The sequence below is a fragment of the Limulus polyphemus genome, unplaced genomic scaffold (assembly GCF_000517525.1).
Source record: "Limulus polyphemus unplaced genomic scaffold, Limulus_polyphemus-2.1.2 Scaffold327, whole genome shotgun sequence".
In the NCBI taxonomy this organism is placed as follows: Eukaryota; Metazoa; Arthropoda; class Merostomata; order Xiphosura; family Limulidae; genus Limulus; species Limulus polyphemus.
This window is the reverse complement of record NW_013665937.1, coordinates 332,671-339,666: the sequence shown is the minus strand read 5'-3', so window position 1 is coordinate 339,666 and position 6,996 is coordinate 332,671. Positions and strand designations below refer to the sequence as shown.

Genomic DNA, 6,996 nt, shown 5'->3' with positions numbered 1-6,996 from the left:
TATATATATATATATATATACACATCTGTGTCAGTGTAAATTACTTGTACCCGATGATGACAAAACCTTGCCAAAACGTTGTACATTTGCTGTTATGAAACTTTAATTAAAGTTTTTCTTCATTATCCATTCAAGCCATCTCCAAGCATTATTAGTCTCAAAGTGAGTTTCTCGTCATTGAAAATGTTAAGATTTAAATTTATTTCCTTACGAATTGTATGTGTGAGTTGTGGATTGATGGCATTAGAAACAGAGGGTAATAAATATTTCGTTGCAGGCCTAGATCTAGTCTTGTTCTTTATCATAGCTGTATTTTTTGTAGAAAGTTTTTACTTTTTCTCCATGACAGCCGTGAGGGACCAATTGATCCCTTATTGTCCATACATTTTATTTTTGTTAATTATGAATTTACAGAATATCTTCTTGGTGATGTAACTTGTGCTGTTAACTATTCACATTTTTGTTAGATAGGTATAATATAGTTGTAATAATTACACTTCATTTAAGTTATTGCTTTTAGTGGTTTAAATAGTGAAAGAGCTGAGTGGCCTTATATCACCACACTTATGTCCTTTCTTGTTTATAAATTTCAATACTAATTTGAATGATTCAAAGCAAACAAGAGTTAGCAAAATCTTCTGTAGAATAATTAAGAAACAGATCTGAATGATAAAAATAGTGCCATGCTAAAATTTTTAGTAAAAATACTAAGTCCGTATAAATCCACATAACCATTACTGTTCCAAGCTGAAGACTTTGCTTGCATGAAATATTTGAAAAAATTCCATACAAAACTTAACAATCTATTAATAATTAATTACCTATACTGATAAAACACTTACAACTAAAATAAGCTGTTATTGTTCATGGTAATGACACTGACAGTAAGTGAGTAACACTTGACTTGAACTTCCCCCATTTTTCTTTTTGTATGAAGCTGTGAATCCTTTTTTCTGTAGGCTTATATGTTATAATAACGAACCATAGTTTACAAAGAAAACCTAGGCTGTAGTTAAAACTAATAAAAATATAAGGACCTATGACTAACTTACCTTTGGACTGGTTATATTACGGATAATGCATTTCAATGCCATAGGCATAATACCTAATAGTAATAGAAACAAATAAACGAGCCACACAGTGCCAACGCGCTCTTCAGACCACTGCACTAACTAGTGCTAGTCGGGCGTTAGTACTACTACTACTAGTACTGTAGTGAGCCCAGAATTAATACTTAACACTACAGTATAACAAAACATCAGTTTCATATGCTTTACTGGCAACACTAATAAGATAAAAATTTACCTAAAAGCATTTTACAAACTTAGAAGACAAAAATAACTTACGATAATATAATATTTTTATTCGAAAACATAAGAATACAAAATTTAACACAGTTTCCAATGTCAGCTGTAAGCCGCCATATCTATTAAGGCATGATATGAAACAGGAACCCTGGTGAGTAGTCGTGGAAACAAAAAGGAAACTACCTACAGAGAACAGAACTCAATATTAACCAGTCAATTATGTAGTTAATTTAATGACTCAGCGGTAATTCTCAAGGATTATAACGCTAAAAACTGGGTTTCGATACTCGCGGTGGGCACACCACAGATAGCCCATTGTGTGGCTTTGTGTTTAAGTTAATCTTATATATCAGTCTAACTAGGAGTATCCTCTCTCTTTTCAATACTTTTGGCTGTAAATTGAAATATTGAGAGAAACAGAAAGTATAATTAAAAAGGAAATGTCAACGTTTCTTTAATTTAATGAACAGGACAAACTTTATAGCATAGTTGTTTTTATGCTGTCGAAGTGGTTTCTATTGTTGGGTAGGCTCTTTTGTATTATTCGATTAAAGCAAAGCGAATGCAAAGCTAGGTCCGGCGTTTCATGGACAAAAGTTCTACAAATTGGTTTAACTGACATATACCGATAAATCTAAGTTCACTGTGAACGATATTACAACAAATTCACTTGCTTGTTAGCTTTCTCCGAAGTAAGGCGTTTCTTCTATCTTTATTTTTTGTCGAAAAAGAAATTCAGTATTTACAAAACCGAACTAACTAGCTATCTATTGAGATTAATTTTTTGTTTGTTTCTGGTTTTGCTAAATTTCACTCTTAGTTACTCGAATGTTATCTGCGTTAGCTGTCTGTGTATTAGAAAGGGTAGAAATGGAACTAATATTAATAAACACCACACTCCACCATAGTTTAAGTCACTCTAATAGAATAGTAAGATTGACCTTTACGTTATACGCCTTCACGACCGAAAAGGCTTACCTTTTCGGTGAATGATGGAGTTCGAACTTGCCAATCTACAGAGTGTGAATCTAGCGCTCTAACCACCAGACCATGTACATTAACATACAAGTTAGTTAACAAATTCGCTACTCAGTAATCAATCATACAGTACATCGGGCTTGCATATCAATAATGAACTACTTTAGCTAACTTGCTTTTTATATAGCTCAAATCATTTCTTAAACTTTCAAGAAGGCTCTTAGTCATTAAGTCAGGTACATCATGTGACGTCAACAACTTCTGGCCAACAACAATTTAAAACAATTACAATTTAAAGAACCAGCCTAAAAAATTAATACATAGAAAACCTACGTTTAAAAAAGAAAGAAAGTCTGAATGAGTATGATTTCCCTGAATTAAAGACGTTTATCAATTATTCACAAAATTTTCTTGTTTAGCTCAACTTTTTGGGGTTGCTTTCAGTTCGTCCATGAAGAATTAATGAAAGTTTACTTACCGAAAGTGCTTGGGTTATGAGGTTTATACTTTTATAATTTGTTTAATTTTTTATTCCAGTGTGTTTTTCTATGAAGTTTAAATTTTCAAAAAAGCCATGTTAATTAGTGCGTAATATATTTTCTAATACAAAAGCAAGCAATAATTTTGTCAACGTTTTGTCATTTTGACACTCTTGAACGCTATAATTGCAATAACAGGTAACATTTAATAAAAGAAATGCAAAAGTTTGAAACATTTTAACATTTTGGAACCTAGTCTTGAAAGGTTTGTATTATTAGCGTGTTTTTTAAATGACTCTACTTCAGGGTTTATAGCTAAAAGTCGGGATTCGTGAACGACACAGTGCAAATAATCCAGTACGTAGTTTTGCCCAAAAAGAGAACAAAGAAACTCAAATTTTTATATAAATTAAAAACTTCACACATACGTGTATTTGGTTGAGACAATTATATTTTATTAGATAATAAAAATTATTGTTTCAAAAAATTGCTTCTAATAAAGAATACAATTTTCAAAATTAACTAGTCAAAATCTTCTCCACTGAAGGGAAAGCAGAGTTAGCTGAGGTAATCAATTTGTCACTGATGGATGGGAAAATAGAGAAAGACATTATCTACATTATTGTTCTATGGCTGTGGTGGCCAAACCCTTTAGAGAACATTGCATACTGAATAGATATAGAACAATAGAAATGACAAATATATGGGTAAAGCTCATGGGTAGCAGCTTAAGATTCGTGTGGGACATGGAGAAGATAATCTGTTTGCTTACAAAGATGAAAGAGGCAGGACCAAAGAGATTAACAACCTAAAACGTTGAGGTACTTATACACAACATCCAGTAGTGTATAACAGACATTACAACACTTCTATTTGACCTTGAAGATGTCTACAATTAAGTGGATATTGGCATTTTGGCAGCGAAGCTAAAGGTCTTGGGAGTCTCACACATTTTCATATGATGTACATTAGCTGTGTTAAATACCAGGAGCTGTCAGTTGAAATTTGGCATATATAAACCTTAAACTTTTGAAATCAGCTTTGGCTACCTACTGAGTACAGTTCTCTTCAACGTATACAATAGCCAATGTATTAGAAGGCCCTGAAATGACACCATTATATATGTGTGTTGGCGATATAATTGTCGCAAGCATTTTACACTCGCCAATGGATTCGGTAGAGGACCTGTAAGAAGCCAGCAAAAACCTATGTCAGTGGGCTATAGATAGAAAAATGTCTATCCAACCAGATAAAGCCAACTGGATGGTGGATATCAGATCTCAAACAGACAACTCTCTCTTCACACTGATATATATGGACAGAAGAGTTTTGTTACTTTTCTGGGTATTGTGATGGGCCACAGAATAGCAATATCTGCATATATTGTTATTCTGAGACAGAAACTAGTGAAGAGTCTTACTATTCTCAAAGATGCTTCAGCCCAGAAAAAAGCAAAGGAGACTTATCAATCTGTTGAAAGCAAAAGGAATGACCAGAATGGAGTATGGAATCCATTTGTGTGCTTCAGCGGCAAAGACAGCAATGACTTTACAGAGGGTCCATAATGCAGCGATAAAAATAGCAATAGGATCAGCAAAACCAACATACCTGTCTTGGTTTGAGCAACATTACTACTCAGAGGTATCACAATAATTTCTCACCCACTATATCCTCATTTGAGAGGGAGAGAATGAGCAGATGAAACAAAAACACAGAGACTGAAATCAGCTAAGTCATGGATCAGTAAGACCAAAAAAGATGCATCGAAAGTATTGAATTGGCCTAAGCAGATGCCATTAAGTTAAACACAATGAAACATGGCAGCAGGATGGGGAGGGAGAGATCAACACGGCTAAAGTTATGATATGGATATATAAGCAGAGACCTACACTGATCATAGCAACAGATTGCTCAGTCAGGAACGATGTGACTGCATGGGTATGAGCTATGTGGAGAGATGTATATCTAGTGTTTGAATGATCAGTAACAAAACTTGGCTTTATAGTTCATTTAGAACAATATGTGAGGAATATGAGGATGCACTTAATTTGTTGATCAGTAACAGTGAAGACCATGACAGGATTATACTCCTAACAAAACACGGGCAAAATATTTGAGAAACTTGAATAATCATCTGATAATGATCTATTTCATTTGTAATCTTATGGTTTTATGGTACAGTTGAAAGTAAAACTGAATGGGGCAGATACTGAAAATCTGCTTAGGGAAGCTTAATAGCTATAGTTAGCGCTGAGTCTGCATAATATTCATATATAATTTCACTATAAAAGGCATCCAACAATACAGAGCTTAAAGAGTAATGTTATAGATGGAGGTGTGGGATGCCTTTTACTATTTTGAGGCACAGCTCACGAACCGTTCGTCCAATGCAAAGATATCTATCTATGTTTTAAGCCCGAAATTAAACGTTACTTTCGTTTAGCGTTGGCTTCACGTATTTTGCTAATGACATCATTACTTAGTTGATCCATTGTTTGCGGCATTAAGGCAGTCAAATTGAAATTGCTGCTAAACTCGAATAGCTCCTTCGATTGCTCATATAGTTAAATATAGGTTGGGTCCTTCGTCAAACAGCATCGAAATCGGTTAAGCTAGTTACTAACACGAACTTGTGGCACCAGACAGAAGTACAACTTTTCTTTACATATAGAGTGATTTAAAGCGTTTAATCTAAGAACAGCGCCATGTAGCGACGTGTAATAAAACTTCCTAGTTTGATTTGAGCAAAATCGTTTTTGGGGACAGTGGAGCATTCTCTGTAAGAGTGACGGTCAAATGCTACTATTTCATGAAACAAATGCCCCGGTGGGTCAGTGGTAAGTTTACGAACTTACAAAGCTAAACACTATGATTCAATTCCCCGCGGTGGACAGGGCATAGATCGCCCATTGTGTGTCTTTGCACTAAAACAAATAAGTAAAACCACAAATGATAAGGCAAGAGTAACTCAGAAATTGGCGGGAGGAGGGGTCTGTAAAACAGCCGCCATCCCTCTCGAAATTAGGTTCGGCTATGCACAGTTAGTCCTTGTATATCTCTGCGTCAGATTCTAAAAATAATCAAAGTGCAATGTCTCTGAAACACAGGTAAACAATTTTTTATCACATTTTCCGAACATCTTGTGCGCATCCTCCTTAATTGTACATAACCTGTTCAATTCCGTATATTGTTAATATGAACTTCTGAGTGCAAGTAAAGTAAATCGTCTAAGATAAAGCAACCTTCCAAGTGTACATATTTTAATGTTGTTACCATAATAGTAATTGGTTTGTCTTTATAATCCTATTATATATATAAGTTTTATCATTATACAGTATGTTAATGTTGTTTGTCGTAAACCTTACTATTATTGTTCAGTTTAAGGAACTGAAAATATTTGGTTTAAAAATATACGAAATTTTCTATGCAGTGCAGATGATGATCAAAGCTATAAGCATGTTTATTGTGATACCCAAGAAACCGTATTCAAGTGTACATAACTTTTGGGAAATGAGATTAAAGGAGACAAAGGATATAATATAAAAAATAGAATAAAAACGAGAAAAGTATTTTAAAGTAACAGTGAAGGAGGCAATAAAGCTTTACGAGAAATGAATGTACGAAGTTGAAAATTTTTCGCAGTTTAATCATGTACGAATTAAATATTTACATTTGTCCTTAACTCATAAGCTACACTTAAAATTTAAACTTACTCAGTTTGTTAAGTTAATGTTCCTGTAATTTTGATACGCATTTATTTTCCACCTATCTATCTATCTAGCTAGCTATGTGTATGTCGATTGTTTAGAATGCACAACTTATTTTTTGAAGTTACTTTTTTAAAAATATTTTAAGTAAATTTAAAAAAACAACAACAAAAAATGAGTATTTGCACTGAAACTCAAAATTTGCTTGTCGACAAATCATATAAAATACAAAGAAAAATCTAAATTTCAATTTGGTAATTTCTTAATAGAAATGTTCATTTTTGAAAAGTTTTTTTTTATTTTTAGATTTTCAAAACAATCAGCCTAAACCTTTTAGCGTAAACTAGTACACGCTTGCTCAACTGTTTTAATAAACACATTGCATTTTTAGTACTGAACTCTACTTCAGTTCGTTATGGACGAATAAAATAGGACGAAATTATATTTTAATTGCCTTTAATATAATTTCGTCCTATTTCATTTCAGCTTAAAATATTTTGTTTAATTTTTGAAAAAGTGATGACT

The 6,996-nt window shown here is 33.3% G+C and overlaps 1 protein-coding gene across 2 annotated transcripts in view; it reads right to left on the bottom strand.

Annotated features, from left to right (window-relative positions):
- Positions 1-1,422, bottom strand: part of LOC106457409 (general transcription factor IIH subunit 1-like) — a 21,674-nt gene extending 20,252 nt beyond the window's left edge. Inside the window, exon 1 of one of the 2 annotated variants that reach the window (XM_022383326.1) lies at positions 1,347-1,422. The gene's annotated coding sequence lies outside the window, so the exon portion shown is untranslated. The other variant, XM_013916823.2, reaches the window with a different exon arrangement.
- Between the last annotated feature and the right edge of the window lie 5,574 nt (positions 1,423-6,996).